Source organism: Alligator sinensis, unplaced genomic scaffold, assembly GCF_000455745.1.
Source record: "Alligator sinensis unplaced genomic scaffold, ASM45574v1 scaffold919_1, whole genome shotgun sequence".
NCBI classification, from domain to species: Eukaryota; Metazoa; Chordata; order Crocodylia; family Alligatoridae; genus Alligator; species Alligator sinensis.
This window is the reverse complement of record NW_005842191.1, coordinates 933,209-949,391: the sequence shown is the minus strand read 5'-3', so window position 1 is coordinate 949,391 and position 16,183 is coordinate 933,209.

The window sequence follows — 16,183 nt, the reverse complement described above, 5'->3', positions numbered from 1 at the left end:
CCCCAGGCCCAGCTCTCTCCAGCTTGGCCCTGAGAGCAAGGGGCCGTCTGGAAAGGTGTTCCAGCAGGGTTTTTTTATATATATAATTTGTATCCGAGGCCAAATTACCCAAAACTAATTCCAAACCCAAAAGCCCAGACCTGTAAGTGGCCCTACCAACAGCAAACAGCCTCCATGTGCACCTGGGGCTTCAGATGTTTCCAGATCCATTGGCAGGCGTCCTACTTGCAGGCTGAAACCCAGAGGCTTGGGGTTCGGATGCCCCCGAGTTTTGCTTGCCCTCAGCCATAAGGCTGCAGGAGCAAGCAAGGGAGGAGACTCCCATTTCCATAAACTGGGCTTAAAGCCGCTGCGCCTCGGCGGATACTGAACCACACCAGCAGAGCAGTTCTCCCGCGGTGTGGTTCAGGAGAACTGCCTTCTTGGACACATATACATGGTATTTCCCCTGCCAGGTTAAGAAGCCACTACGCAGGAGTACAAGGGGTGAGCCGTTGTGCAGGGCCTGGCAAATAAGATGTGACTCAGACTAGTTAGGGCCTGTTCCTGGGCCCAGGCTCAGTGCCTGCTGGTATTCAGTGTCTGCAGGGCTGGAATCCAAGCACCACGCTGAATATGACCCCCCTGCCCCCAGAAACTGGGGCTGCTTCTAAACCCTACCTGTTCTTTCCCTCAGTGAGACCCATTTCCTAGGCCCCACCATTGGACTGGGGCTCTATCTTCAGTCACTCTGGCATGTCTGCCCTCCTCCTCCTCCTCCTCCTCCTCCCCCCACCCCCCAAAAGAGGGTTGGCACTGGGGCTGTTACTTTATTCTGTCTGAAGGCTAAAAAAACAAAAAAAGAAATTACCTCTCATTGGGTGACAGGGTGAGCAGGGGGGATAAATGTCTCTCCTTCATGTACTGCAATTGGAATTATTTTATAATCTGCAAAACTCAGCAAATTTGGGACTGTCTTGTGGAAACTGGAGCCTCTAGCTAGGTGCATGTGTCTTTCAGGGGTCACGTACTTGGTAACATAGAAATGCCTTTGAACAGAACAAGTTGGATCTGCAGCATTTCTGCCATGGATCTCACTGGCAAGGTCGCCCTTCTAATCAGTATATGTGGAGGCCCATATTTGCTCTGCCAAGTAGTTAGTGGGGCTGGTGGTCAGAAGACAAGACTCAGCATCCAGAGGCCTGAGGTCTAGTCCTGAATAGTACTATCTTACTGTTGGAGCTTGGGAAAGTGATGTTCCTTCTCTGTGCCCCAGGTTCCTCATCTGTAATATAAGGACAAAGATATTTGCCTACTTCATGGGGGCAAATTAGTTTCCTATGCCGGCTTTCAAAGCATTTAAAGATTTATTAAAACCTGCACCCTCAGGTATAGTATACACATTTAATGCACATACATACTCTAGGTGTATAACATACACTATACTGGGGTGTAGGTTGTAGCCGTGTTGATCTAAGGACATAGGCAGACAAGGTTCCTTGGGTGAATCTGATGTCTTTTATTAGACCAACTTTAATAGTTGGAAAAAAACATTTTTAGCAAGCTTTCAGGTTTAAAAACCCTTTGTCAGGCTGAAGAAGCCTCTGCAGTTGGTGTATGCTCTTCCTGGATGGAATGAACAGTCTAATATATAGTATAGTGTATTCACTATATAGTATAATTAATTATTTTACCTGTATTGCCTGTTAGACTATTGAAGATGAAAAAACCTGAAAAAAACCCAAATTCTCTCATACTGTTTCCTTTCCCTTTCACTCAATTCCTCATCCTGTAGATGCTTAAGCATGTAGAACGATGTTAAAATGTGGTTGTTTTTCAATGGGGGGTGGGATTTTATATTCTGTAAGAGTTTGTTTAAAATAAGTCAAAAGTCCAATTTCAGGTGACTGGGTCATTTTTGAACTCCCCCAACTATTTATGATGGAAGAAGTTATCAGCACAGAATGTTATTGGTTGAGGAAACTGAGGCACGGATGCACTAGATGAGTTGCCCAGGGTTACAAGGTAATTTTAATGACAGAGTGTGAAACAAGCCCTCAAGGCCCTGCCCCCACTCCCCCCGCCTGCTTTGTGTGTACTACTGTGCTAGGTGCACAACCCTTTTTCCTACACATCGTTGGAAAAAGACTTAAGGAAAACGGTAAAGTCAGTGCTGGTAAAACGGCCTTCCCCAGCCTCTGTCCTAAAGCTGCATCTTCAACTGACAGCTCTGATGGGGGAAAATCTCGTTTCTCACTTCAGTTAACAATTGATCTGAAGGGAAAACTCCAGTACGGCATAAAAAAAAGGCTCTGGTTATTGCATCTAATTACTGCAGAGCATCAGCTGCTGAAATGCTTTCTTGCAGTGTCTTAAACACAACCAGGGTACTTCACACTCAAACCGGAAGCTGCCATCTCCTTAGTCTAAAGGTGGAAGTTAAAGCACCGGAAATGCAGCTCAACATCTAGCTGCGGGGGGTTAGTGCAAGGTATATTCCGCCCCCCTACATTTTTTTTTAAGAGTGGTTATAACCACAGTAATGATTCATCAAGAAGGAGCCCCTTCTGGGTAACAGTACGGCAGCTTCCACCGTGATGGCCCAAACCTGCTGTGGCCTCCAAAATGTTTGTACACAAAACAGGATACTATGACTGCATGTGCAAAAGGATGCACAGGAGGTAATCCCCAACTCCAAGCAGCCAGGCCTGGTGGCTGTGACTTACTTATGTGGCGCCAGTCTCCATAGTGTTTGAGCACCTCACAGGATGTGAAGCAAGGCAGGGCTAGTATCCCTCCTGTGCAGACAGGGCACTGGGGCTCTGGGTGATTCGGTGAGTTGCTGAAGGGCACAGTGGGAATCGGTGTCAGAGCAAGCAACGGATCCCAGATTTCCTAAGCCAGTACCAAAGCACTGAGCCGTCCTCCGGCCAGCTGCTCCTCCCACAGCTGGGCAGTGCTTTGGCTGTAGGACCGCCCTGTGTACAGCAATCACTGTGTACCTCTCCACCTCCTCAGAGCCTGTCCCCTACTCCGGTAGCCCAAATGACAGCTCTTTGGCATTTAAACCATTCCACAGGAATGTGGAGGAGCCAGGATTGGTTCCGTCTTAGCTTCCTATACATCCCAGGCAAGTCAAAAGACAGACTGTGACTGGTGCCCAGGCCCTCCTGCGATCACACTTGCATGTAACATTGTGGTATAGGTATCCAGTCCAGAGGAGAAAGGGCCAAAGCTTCTCTCTCCCACCAGGCACAACTCTCAGGCCCCACAGCCTAGATACTACTAGGAGTGGGGAGTAGGTGGGGGGGAAACGCCTCCATGGCCCTTTCAGGACTGACCTCTGCAGCTCCAGTCCTGGTTCTGGGGAATGGCTGCCTGCTCATGAGGGATCAAATTGAGACCCACGAAAGCCGTTTCATTCAGACTACTGGTCAATCAACAAGTACCTCTACTTTCTTAGCTCAAATGGGAGTTGAACCAGTAGATCTGTGGCCCATCGCCACCTTCTTGAGTCCTGGCACCTCTTTATAAGTTGAAGAAGGAGTGGGCTGGTTCTAGCCCAGGGGTGGGCAAAATGCAGTCTACCAGGCCATTCTATCCGGCCCACGGGGTACTTCCAAAATTTAGAGAATTAATATTTATCTGCCCTTGGCTGCCTGTCACGTGGCCCTTGATGGCTTGCCAAAACTCTGTAAGCGGCCCTCTGCCTGAAATAATTGCCCACCCGTTCTAGCCTCAGACAGCCTGAAATTCCTAGGCTGCAGTTCTGGCCCCATTGATACTGAGGGGGAAACTCCCTTTGATTGCACCCCTGGCTCGACTCTTTTCTGTAAGGACAGGCTCTTAAGAAGTCCTTTAACTCTCTGCAGCCTTCCTGGGAGTCAGTGTCAGCCCTGGCATTTCCCAGAAATGCTCTCAGGCTCTGGGAGGAAACCTAGTGCCACTCCACTTCCAGAATCCAGAGGCTCGGAGATATTAATGGGCGGTGAAAAACAAATTGGATTGACTCCTTCTGGTTGGCTAGCCAGCCCTGCCTCCCTGGCACACCCTATTGACAAAGTCAAAGTCCCACCTCTTTTGGGAAGGCTCCTTATGAAGCAAAGCAGCAGGTCAAACGCTATGGGTGAAAGAGGCACTGGATTCAGAGTTGCTCTGCTGCCCTGTGCTGCTATGGGGCAGGTTTGAGTCCTTGGGAAATGTGTCCAGCAAAGCAAGGCCACAGGAGCATGCCACACCCAGACTTGAAGAAGACCAGGGCCTGAGACTGAGACCAAGAGATTTTTTTTTTTTTTTAATAAATTTGTATCCGAGGCCAAATTAGCCCAAACTATTTCCAAATCCAAGAGCCCAGAACCATAAGTGGCCCTACTCTCAGCAAACATCCTCCACCCGCACCTGGGGCTTCAGATGTTTCCAAATTCTTTGGCAGGCATCCTACCTGCAGGCCCAAGCTCGGAGGCTTGGGGTTCAGATGTCCCTAAGTTTTGCTTGCCCTCAGCCATATGGCTGCAGGAGCAAGCAAAGGAGGAGACTCCCATTTCCATAAACTGGGTTTAAAGCTGCTGCACCTTGGTAGGTACTGAACCACGCCAGCAGAGCAGTTCTTCCGGGGTGTGGTCCAGGAAAACTGCCTTCTTATACACAGATACATGGTATTTCCCCTGCCAGGTTAAGAAGCTGCTATGCTTGTTGTGAGCCTTCAAGAGGCGGATAAGCAAGGCCAAGAGATACTCTGGGCTGCCTAGACCCAGAAGCTAAGAAGTCAGGGCAGTATGGATGTGGAAGGAGAGTTTGCCAAGGCCACAGCCCTTGGTTTGAGGAGAATAAGGAAGTGAACGTCACCACTGGAGTGGTGAGGTGCCTGATGCACTGAGAGGGGCTGGGATTTAGGAAGATGGCCGGCACACTTTGGGGGGATATATTTTTGGAACAAATATGTCCCCTTCCATCAAAAATGATGTCTGAAGGCTGCATGGTCTTGCCCCACTCTGTAGCTCTGGTAAACAGGACACAATGTTTTGTGAAAGAAATTGAGACTACACTAAAATTCAAAATTTTTGACAAAATTAGTTGAGGAAGGCCATTCAGGGGAAATTTCAACTCCTCTTCAAAGAAGGAGCCAGGACACCCTTTTGTTTCCATTTCAGTACTCACTCACTGCCAGACCCTGGACAAGGCCATGCCCTGACCTGCATCTTCAATTCCATACCAAAGGAAAGATTGCAATGACTACAGTGCTTGGGGCGGTTCAAGCTCTGAGCACTAAGAATTATTACTGTTGGCTTCCATACATTATTTATTATTAATTTATTATTATTGCACATCAGAACTATTCAACAGAGGCTAAAAGCCAGGGACCGCCATAATATACAATACCGGTTATTTTCATAAGAAACAGATTTAACACAATGCATGTTCATAGAAGCCCACAATAAATAAGGAAAAAATGCATGATCAAATGGCACTGATCCCCCGGCTTTAGAGTAGCTCCTCTCACCCCAGCCTGTAGCTGCTGACTGGAGTATAACATAAACGCATCCTCTCAGGAGTGGAAGGTGGAAGCTAAAACTAAAGAGAGAGAAAGCAGGAAGGGAATAAATACATTTAGGTTCTGGTGTCATGGCTGGGATTTATCAGGGCTGAGCCTCCTGTAGGAACCGAGGCCTATTGTAGCCATAAACAATGTTATTTGCTTCTGTTTCTGAAAAAAAAAACCTTGACTGTTGAAACAATGGGGATTTCTAGGTGGCATCAACATTTTCCTATTACTGCTGTTGCTTGTTTCTTCTCTTGCCTTTTCACACATGGCTGCCGTGCCTACATCTGTAGGTAAGCACCAAACCTGCAGAGACTTCTGCTTAGCTTTACATGTAGCAATCAGTCCTGTGAAGTAGCAGCACTGCTCCCCACGCAGAAAGCTGAGCACATGTGGACGTCTTCACAGCGCTGTGGCCTAAAGCCACAAGACACCAGAGGTCTGGTTCTCTGAAGATCTGAGGGTTGATTTCAGTGAGAATCAACCCAAATTGTGGGTGCTCTTTGCCTCTCCAAAACAAGCTTCTGTTACTCAGGTGCTTGGGAATCTCTTCTATACTGCCTGCCTGAAGTCCTGTAGCTGTCCAAAGGGCTCAGCACAGTCCTGGGTGGAAGAGATCACAGGATTGTGGCCTTACCAAAGGATGGCTCCATGTCCTGTGCTTGGATAGTCTGAACTTTTTTTGGATAGTCTCATGCAGCTTGAGTAAGGAAAGAAATATACTCCGTTTCATTTTCTCTTTGAGTCAGTTCCTCTGTTTCTGGCTCAGGCTCTGGCAGGGAGCTGCTGACCTCTGGGTCCGGCTGCAGGGAGGGATGTCTCCCCACCTTTTCTTGGAAACCAGATGTGGTTGTTGGAATCAAACCCTCTGTCAAAGCATACCCATTGAATGAGGTTCTATGCAGGCTAAAACCGGGACATGAAATCAGCCCACAGCAATCCTCTGATGAGATGGACAGGGATGCCCTGGCACTATACCTTCAAGGGCCAGATTTCTCCAAACAGCTCTGTTCTCATTTTGCCCCAGAAAGGAGGCAGTTGGCAGTCAGACATGCCTCCCTACCACCCCCACCCCAATCTAGCATCAGGAAAGGAACCAAGTGCTCTTATTAAATTAGAAAATCATCTCATTCCTTTGTGCCCCAAGAAGGTTCAAGAAGAATTTTACATAGAATAATCTACAGTGCAGACTCTACAGGATCCATCTCTTGGTCGTAGTTGAAGATGGATTCTTGTGACTTTGTTGTGGCATCTTTCCCTGGGTCCCGTTCAGGGGTTATCAAAAGATACACACACAGAGAAATCAAGCCTTGGTATCCCTTCTGGGATCAGGGGAGCATCATCATCTCCCTAACAGAGATGAAGGGGGGAGCAGAGCAGGGTTACACTACAAATCCAGGATGTGGACCCCCTTCTCCTGACATCAAGGTCTACAGTTTCTGCCAAGATCTGAATGTCAAGCCTTGCCACATTTGGGCTTTTGTACCACGTGCTTTTGCAAACAGAAGTTTCAGAGGTTTTAGACTCTAAAGCTTGGAAGGACAATTCTATCGTCTGCTCTGACCTCCCCCACCACAGGCTGCCCATCTCACCCCGTTTCCCTGTACTGAGCCTGGGAACTTGCCTGCGACTAACACATCTGTTCCAGAAAGGCAGCTAGGTATGACTGCAAGACATGAAGACCTGTCTCCTTGGGACTGTTGTAGAGGTTAAACACCTTCCCTGAAAAATCTGTGCCTACGTTCTGATTTGAATCTGTCTGGCATCAGCTTCTGGCTATGGGTTCCTGCTCTGCCTCATCCTGCTAGATCAAGGAGCCCTACCATGCCTGGCATTACCTCCCTGTGATGGTTCCTATAGTGTTGTCAAATTGCCTCAACAACCTTCCTTCTGATAAGCTACATAAATAGAGCTTTCCAGGCTTCTCACTTTTAAGATGCCTTCTCCAACTCTTAAATAAATGCTGTGGCTTTTTTCTGCCACTTTAGTTTCTCCACATCATTTTAGAAACAGAACTGGATGCCACATCCCAGTATCAGTCTTGTAAGTGCTGTAAGAGAGGTGAACATAGAAGCCCAGAGCTGGAAGGGGCCTCCTGCACCCTTGAATCCAGTCCCTTGTGTTTGCAGGCAACTATTAACCTCCCCAAATTGCCATTTTGAACCCTCACATACAGCTACCAGGCAAAACCTCCTAGACACCACAAACACCCTATAACAGGCCATAAGGAAAAGCAGGAGAGACAGTGGCTCTGCCAACGCCTTGCCACAGCAATGATAGAGTTTTAATTGGTTAATAGATACTCAGATGTTCCTAGGAAAAGGACCAGGCCTAACACTACAGAGGAAGGCTAAACCATATAATCCATGCCAATCTGAACCAGTTGAAAACTTCTCTCTGATCCCATTTGTGGTTGGTATGACCCAGAGTTAAAGGGAAAGATCTTCTAGCCAGGAATCTCTAGGTTTTTTCAGGTATCACCAGGAGGATCGGGGCAACCCCACAACACCTTAGTTGTGGGTGACAAGAAGAAGAAAGACAAAAATCCCTTCCCTGTTCAACTCAGTACTCTGTTCAGGCAACTAAGAGTCACATTAGCCCCTGGAGCCGTAATGTTGCACTGGGAACTCAAGTTGGTTGCTTGCTTGCCTTCTTTGGAGCTGGATCCTTTCTGGAGTTACAGCTGCCAGGGCGCACACGTGCCCTAGTCTGGCCTGTGTCCCATACAGGTCTGGCCTGTGGTCCCATACAGCTTTGCATGTGCCTGTGTTGCATAGGTACATTCTGTTTGAGGGAACTGGGTACTCTTGTGAGTTTGTAACACCCTGATTGCCTGATGCCTTCTCCCCAGGCAGGATGAAAGGAAATCCAAATGGCAGGGGAAATGGGTTGCCCAGAGCTCCTACCCTAGGAAGAAATGGAGAACCCAAGAGTGGGAAGGGAAAATGCAGGGTGCATAAGGGCCCTGCACTGAGTGGATAGCGCTGTAGGGAGCCCCAGACTTAGAGGAAGGTGGAGGTGGAGGTGGCCTGTGAGAACCTCAGCTTTCATTCTTTAACAAGGGTTCGGCTCTCGCCATTGTGGAAAAGAGCTGTAAAACACAACCCAAGAGTTACCCCAGATGGCAAAGAACCAGAACCCACTGGGCAAGTGCTTTTGGCATGAGTTTTAACCCTGCTGGGGTTGGCTGGGCTCTAAAAGATCTGGAGTGAAATCCAATCAGAGCCTTGCCATGGACTTGCCTGGGCCAGGATTGCACACCAGGGGTTGAGGGAACCAAGCCCTGCAAGGCAGTAGCTGTCTCTGTGGGTAGACAGTGTCTAAGCCTGCTCGGCATGCCCAGGCACCTTCTTCAGGTCTTGACAAGGAATCAGAAGATGCCCAGGCATCTTCTTCAAGGATTGACAAGGGATTCTTCTTTGGGAGGGTGAAGGAGACCTCAACCCTGCTTAGCCCACAGGTAGATGTGGATTCAACCCCTGCCTGTGGCTGAGGTAGTACTGGGCAGAGGCTGGGTGGGCTGCCCTCCTGTTTGCAAGCTGAAGCCTGAGATAGTACAGTCTGAGTCAGGCACAGAGCCCTGTGCGCCTTTCCTATTGGCTTTCTGCAGGCAACTCCCTGCTCAAGTGCTTAGTGTTCTTCAAGCAACAAGGCTGCCCACTGGCAGCCTTTGAAAGAGGGAACAGGGTTGGCTGCGGGAGTTGTATTAGCCTGTCCATGGCAAGAACATAGCCATGGACAGGCCCCATAGAGCTGGAGCAGGATTGCACTTCTGAGGGAGATGCATAATTTCTGGGGCAGAAGGAGCTTACCTTAGACACCCTCTAGGTGCAACAGGACCTGGGCACTAGGAGTTACTCCCTAGCTCTTCCCAGAAAGGTTCCTCTGTGCCATGCAGCAGCTGTGGGATGGGACCAGGAGGTGCTCATCAGGATGGATCCGAAATAACCATAGCAGGTAGTGTTAAAAAACCTCCTGTTGTACAGGCATATGGACGTAGAGGTGGTAGGCTGTGAGAATAAATGGCTGTGAGTGAACTCCAGACCTACTACTTGAAATCAGTAGTGGAGGATGGAGAGGACATGGCCAAAGCCACCTGGCACAGAGACATGTGGCACAGCACCCTCCAACTTCCCCCATGTGGAGAAGGGGGCAGTGACAGCGACTCTGAGAAGCGGATAGTGACTACTGAGAAGCGGAGGGAGAAGACAGAGAAGACGCAGCCAACTCCACCTGGAAAAGGGACACTTGGCACAGCCTGTTCAAAGACCCCCCAGGAGGGGAAGTGGACAGGAAGAAGGAAGAGGACAACTATGCAACTGGACCCAGAGACAGTGAAGAAGACAGCAACAGGATCAGCAGCAGTGGAAGTGGTAACAACATTGACAGCAACAAGGACAGGGAATGAACTGAGAATGTAAACCCCCAAGCGAGGCTTGGACTAGGGAACTACAATTGGGTTAGGGAAGGGCAGCAGGTGGATGGGTGGGTGAGGACGCAGGGGAGCAGGTGCATTAATTGTAATGGGTGTGCAGGTTTTTTAATGCAGTTTAAGGGCACAATGGAAAGTTTATGATAGAAGATGTGTATGTGTATGTGTGTGTACACACACACACACACTATATATATATATATATATATATATCCCAAGAAATAATAATTTTCCCCCCCCCCCCAAAAAAAAAAAAAAAAAAAAAAAGTTAGTATGGTGCACGGTGACAGCGAAGAGGACATTGAGACAAATGGATCAGAAGATAGCAGTGGAAGAAAAGGAAGAGGCAAATGGACCTGAGGACAGCGACAGCAGCAGCGGGTCCTCCAGCGGGAGCTGGAGCGACAGTGACATGGACAACAGGTGAACCGAGTATGTGACCCCACAAGTGGGGTGGGGATGAAAGGAAGGGGTTGCCTGGTTTGAGAGATTAGCATTTGTGTGTGTGTGTAGCGTGCAATGCAGATATTGTAACGGGTCTAGGTGGCCAGTGGGCCTTTGTACGGGTGCGCGGGCTGCACGGGTGTGGTTTTGTAATGGGTTATGGTTTTTCTTTGTGGAGTGATACTCAGAGTGTAGCTATATATAACCTCATACAGTAAAGCCCAATTTACATGAGTATTGTGTTCTGGGGGAATTTCGTGTAAGTCGAATTCACATAAATTGGGACTACTTTCCCCATAGGAAATACTAGAATAGTGAGGGGTTGTGTACCCCAGACATACCTTAGTCATAGCTTCTTTTTCCCCTTTTCTCAGCAGAATTGCCTTTAGGAGGCGCATCTAGCATCTCACCTATGCAGCTTGAGATGCCGCTACCACAATTGCTGCAAAATGGCGGCACAGATCCGCTTGATTCCGCCTGCAAATTTTGTGAGGTGTTCACGTATATATGCGCATATATATGCGAATCTCACGCATGTTTGCGTGTATATGTGAATGACACACATCTTGAGGGGCATTTTCAGTCCGGGCCCTAATAAAAAATTGCATAAATGCGCATGCGTAAGTCGGAATCGTGTAAATCGGGGGTCTACTGTGTATATATACAGATATATTTGTCCAAAGAGTAAATAAAATGTTTCTGAGTGAACTCCAGTCCTACTACTGAGAAGCGGAGGGAGAAGACAGAGAAGACACAGCCAACTCCACCTGGAAAAGGGACACTTGGCACAGCCTGTTCAAAGACCCCCCAGGAGGGGAAGTGGACAGGAAGAAGGAAGAGGACAACTATGCAACTGGACCCAGAGACAGTGAAGAAGACAGCAACAGGATCAGCAGCAGTGGAAGTGGTAACAACATTGACAGCAACAAGGACAGGGAATGAACTGAGAATGTAAACCCCCAAGCGAGGCTTGGACTAGGGAACTACGATTGGGTTAGGGAAGGGCAGCAGGTGGATGGGTGGGTGAGGACGCAGGGGAGCAGGTGCATTAATTGTAATGGTTGTATAAAAAAAGAAATAATAATTTTCCCCCCCCCCCCAAAAAAAAAAAAAAAAAAAAAAAGGTAGTATGGTGCACGGTGACAGCGAAGAGGACATTGAGACAAATGGATCAGAAGATAGCAGTGAGAACAGTAGCAGCAACAGCAACAGCAGGTCCTCCAGTGAAAGCAACAGTGAATGAGCTGAGTTTTAAACCCTGTATTCAGGGACAGGACTAAGAAACGGGTTTGAGAGAGATGATGCCTTGCAGATGGATGCACAGGACTCCATTCCACGGGTGTGTATATTTAAACAGGTGTGTGGGTTCCTCTGGGGGCTTAAGGAGGTAATGAACAGTGGCTAGAAGGGGGGGGCGGTATGGGAGGCTTCTCCCTAGCTTGCTCCTGCGGCCATATGGCTGAGGGCAAGCGAAATGAGGGTATCTGAACCCCAAGTCTGCCAAAGGATTTGGAAGTATCTGAAGGCCCAGACTGGGGTGGAGGATACTTGCTGGTAGCACAGCCACATATGGTTTTTGAATGATTCAAACAGATTTGGATCTGAACTGGCTTAGGACACAAAAACATTTTTCTTAAAAAAAAAAAAAAAGCCAAAAAAAAAGCCAAAAAAAAGGTGGTATGATTCAGGTTCTTGCTTCTTGGCCTTTTGGCTCAGATCAAGTGTCTCAGCCTCTGGTGGGCTAAGATCAAGTGGGGACATCCATATATATATATAAATATATATATATATATGGATATTTGCACACGTGCACGTGGGCGGGGTTGGGGAAGAGTTGGATTGAGCCAGGTGCTGCCTCCAAGTAGGGGCAGCCCCTGGCCCACTAGCCGCCCACCTGGGGGGCACCGCTGCCACAGAAGAAAGGAACCTCCCACCAGCTCCAGGCCCTAGGCATGTGCCTAGTTTGCCTATGCATTAATCTGGCCCTGAGGGCGAGAGCCTGGGATGGAGGATGCTCACTGGTTGTAGCGCCATACATGGTGTTTAGAATGATTGAGTGCTGCCTGCTCAAAAAATATGGTTTTTAGAACAATTGAGTTCTTCTCAATCAATAGTATTTGGAATTGATTTGGCTAATTTGACCTGGAACATGAAATATATTAATTAAAAAAGTAGTATTGATCCAGGTGGTTTTGCTGTACCTGAAAAGGGAGACCCCCTTCTCTTTGATCTGGAATGACTTTGTGTAGTTGAGAGTGGAGAATATCCATTGCACTGTAGGCAGCCCTCCCCCCTCTCCAAGTCTCCTGTAATTTCCCAATGGGAGGATCTCAGCTAAACACTTCATTTTATGGAGATTGGGGGATTTCTCCCTAGCTTGCTCCTTTGGCTAAGGGCAATTGAGACTCAGGGGCATCTGAACCCCAAGGCCTCTGGGCTTGGGGCTTGCATGTGGGAAGCCTGCCCTGGATTTGGGAGTATCTGAAGCCCGAAGCTGAAGAGTCTGGGAGGAAGGGTACTTGCCACTGGTAGCACCACACAGATGTGAACAACTGAGCTCTGCTCAGTGGATGCAATTTGGAACTGATTTGACTAATTTGGCCTGAGACACAAAATAAAATTTAAAAAAGGAAACAATGAAGGTGCATTGGTAGTGCCAGAGAGCCTCCAGCTGAAAAAGCAAGGCCTGCACCCCTGAGAACAAAGGTGGGGAGCCGAGGAGGGGAGGGGAGGGGATGCCTCAAGTTAGGAGTGATGGGCATAAAGAGAGTTGAACAGGTGCCCAGGGCTGCAACAGTGCTGGAGGCAGAGGACAGGATGGATGGGCAATGGCAGAGGCTTCTGGGGTGCCAAGATTGCCCTGGAAGGAGTCAGGTTTAGGGGTACCAGCAGAGCTATGTGTATGTAGGAACCCAGGGCTAGAACAGCAGGTGTCTGTGGGTTGGGAGCGAGAGCACCCCCAGAAGAGTGTGCATGAGGGAAGCCCAGGGCTGTGGGCACTGGCAGGCAGGGGCACAGGAGATTGTCACCTTGTAACGACTGCTGGCCAACACTCAGGGTCTGCCTTGCAGAATTGTGCCCTTCCTCAACTAAGTGCTCTCTCACACTCCCAGTGCACTGAGCAATCCCTGTCACCCCACACAGCCCCAGCACGGGAGCTCAGGCTGGCAGAGGAAGGAGTCAGTCTTGCATCAGAGGCTCTGCCTAGGCCTGCATAGAGTGCCTGTGTATGCAAGGAGTCACCTTGTTTGCACTGCAGAAGAGCGGCCCGTGTCTGCCTCAGTGCCAGGCTCTGCTGGCAGGGCCCTTTGTACACATTGTCATGCTGGTGCCATGAAAGGAGCAGCTACCATGCTGGGGCCAGAGGCAGCACTGTGGGCATGGGGCCCCTTGCCATCTCCTGGAACAAAGGAGCTGGCAGCTTGCTGCTGTCTGGCAGCCTTGAAGGGATATATGAGGACAGTTCCTAGCAGAGCTTGAATGGGGAGGAGAAATCAGGGCAGGCTTTTTCCCCAGTGTCCCTGCCACGTGGAGGAGAGGGAACAGCCCATTGGCGCAAGAGAAGGGTGAACCTGTGACACAGGCCCTGAACTTGATCCTGCAAGGGGCTCTCCAAGCCACCCACTGGGTGGGCTCTCATGGCAGGGTGAGCTTCCAGGGTCAGGCCAGCTCATCGGAAAACACCCAAGCACTTTTATGCCGGTGCCCACCACTCACACTCTGGCTATCTGCCTTGACCCAGGGAGATCCTGGCAGAGCTTGGCACAGGATCCAAGACACTGCCTAGCAGTGCATTGCTCCCACTCCCCCACCCAACACCAAATCTGTAGGACGAGGCCCTGCAGCTTCCACTTAGGTTTTGTGTGGATCCTTGTACAATGCATAAAAAAAAATTACATCAACAATCTATTTGCAAATAGGTTGCATGTAACCATACATTTCAACCAAAGCATGGGGGGTGGGGGAACAATATTTCTGGTAAGAGAAATTCCTGACCTATTTGGCCTCTGGCAGGGGAAGGGACTCTTACTGACAGGAGATAAGGAAGCAGGGGCTCCTGTCACCAATAAAAACATTTAATGTCTGGAAACAAACTCAGGAGAACTGCCCTTTTTCCCAGCCTTGCCCTCTCTGGCTACCAAGAGCCCAATTAACAAGTGCTCAGGGGTTTCTTGCTACCCAGCTGAGGTATGACACCTTCCTCTTGCCTCCCACAGGTTTCTCTAGGCACCCTGCCCAGCTGGCTCTGGGGATGCCCCCATGGTTCTGTGTAGCAGAAGAGATTTTTACTAAACTCTTTTCTAGCAAAAAAACAAAATAAAAATGCAGATCTGTTGAAGCCTAAATGTTTTGCCAGAGAGTCCTGATTCTGAGGGATTTTTTTTTCTAAAAGAATAAGAATTCAAAAATATTTCATTTTGAAAAAGCTAAAGTATTTGTTTTGGTGGCAGTCTTTCACAACAGTCTCCTTCAAGTTCTGCATCATAATATTAATTAGTAGTAAAATAAATATTATGATGTGCTCCATCCATTGCATCTAGACTGATGTATGTTTAATATTTTAAGAGTCAGAGATAAAGAAACACAACTGTGATGTAATGTCCCCCCCCCCCCCCAAATAAATAAAAAATGGATGCAGAATTTAACATCACTGGGATCACTGAGATGAAACAGCCTTGAAATGCTTTGAAATTTCCCGGAAACAAAAGTTCCAACTTTTCCTTTCTGTTCTGAATCAAGATGAAACAGCCGTGACACGTGGGAACTTCCCTGGGAGATTCTGCTCCCCAGCCAGCTCCATAAGTGAAAGCTGCTTTATCAGGTGGCACTTAGACACATCCAATCTCAATGGCTTATTATGGGGGGGGGGTGAGTCTATGTCTGTGTCTGTGTGTGTTGAATAATTCTCCCCCTACCCAATGTTCCATCCATCTATCTCAAAACCTTACACACAAAGCACATGGCAAGGTCCAGGTCACACCCAATTGCCAAGCCCCTTGTGCTCCAATGGGAAAAGGCATCAACTGTAACATGGGAGGAGCCTTGGGTCAGATAAACCTAATATTTTGCTTTGAGGGGAAAACTGATATTTTAGGAAAGGAAATATGGTTGGTCACAGCTATCTGGCCAGCAGAGGAGTATTTTGTCAAGTGCCACATGAGAAATTATTCAGTAAGATGAAAAAGATGAGGATTAATGCAAGAATTGTAAGTTGGGTGAGGAGATGGCTAAAAAGCAGAAAGTGCAACATGTTGCCCTGAAAGGAAAAGTGTTGGGTTGGAAGGAGGGTATTTGTGGAGCTCCTGAAGGACGTGTCTTCAGGCTGATCTTATTAAATATGTTCATTAATGATATTGGCTCCACAGGCTACAGGGGCATTTCCAATAAAGAAGAGGATCAGAATTCCAGACAGGAAGAGCTGGATGAACTTCCCTGGAGTTACAGAAATGGGATGCGCTTTAAACAGGACCAAGGAAGGATCAATAGCTATATTCAGGATCCACAATAAAATTTCTGCTGTAAGCTGGGCATGCATCAGTTGGAAATGACAGAGAAGGGGAAAGGCCTGGTTTAGGAGACGTGTACGCTCTCTAAATGTATTAGGGAATAAACAGCAGGAAGGAGAACAGCCATTTCATCCAAAGGGAATCAGAACTGGAAGGGTTTTCTTTCCTTTCCCCTGCATTTGCAGGCAACCATTTACCTGAGGATTCCTAAAATCTTCACTCTGAACCCTCACACATAGCATTTACAAGGAGCAAAACATGGGCGACTGGTGCCATTTGGGG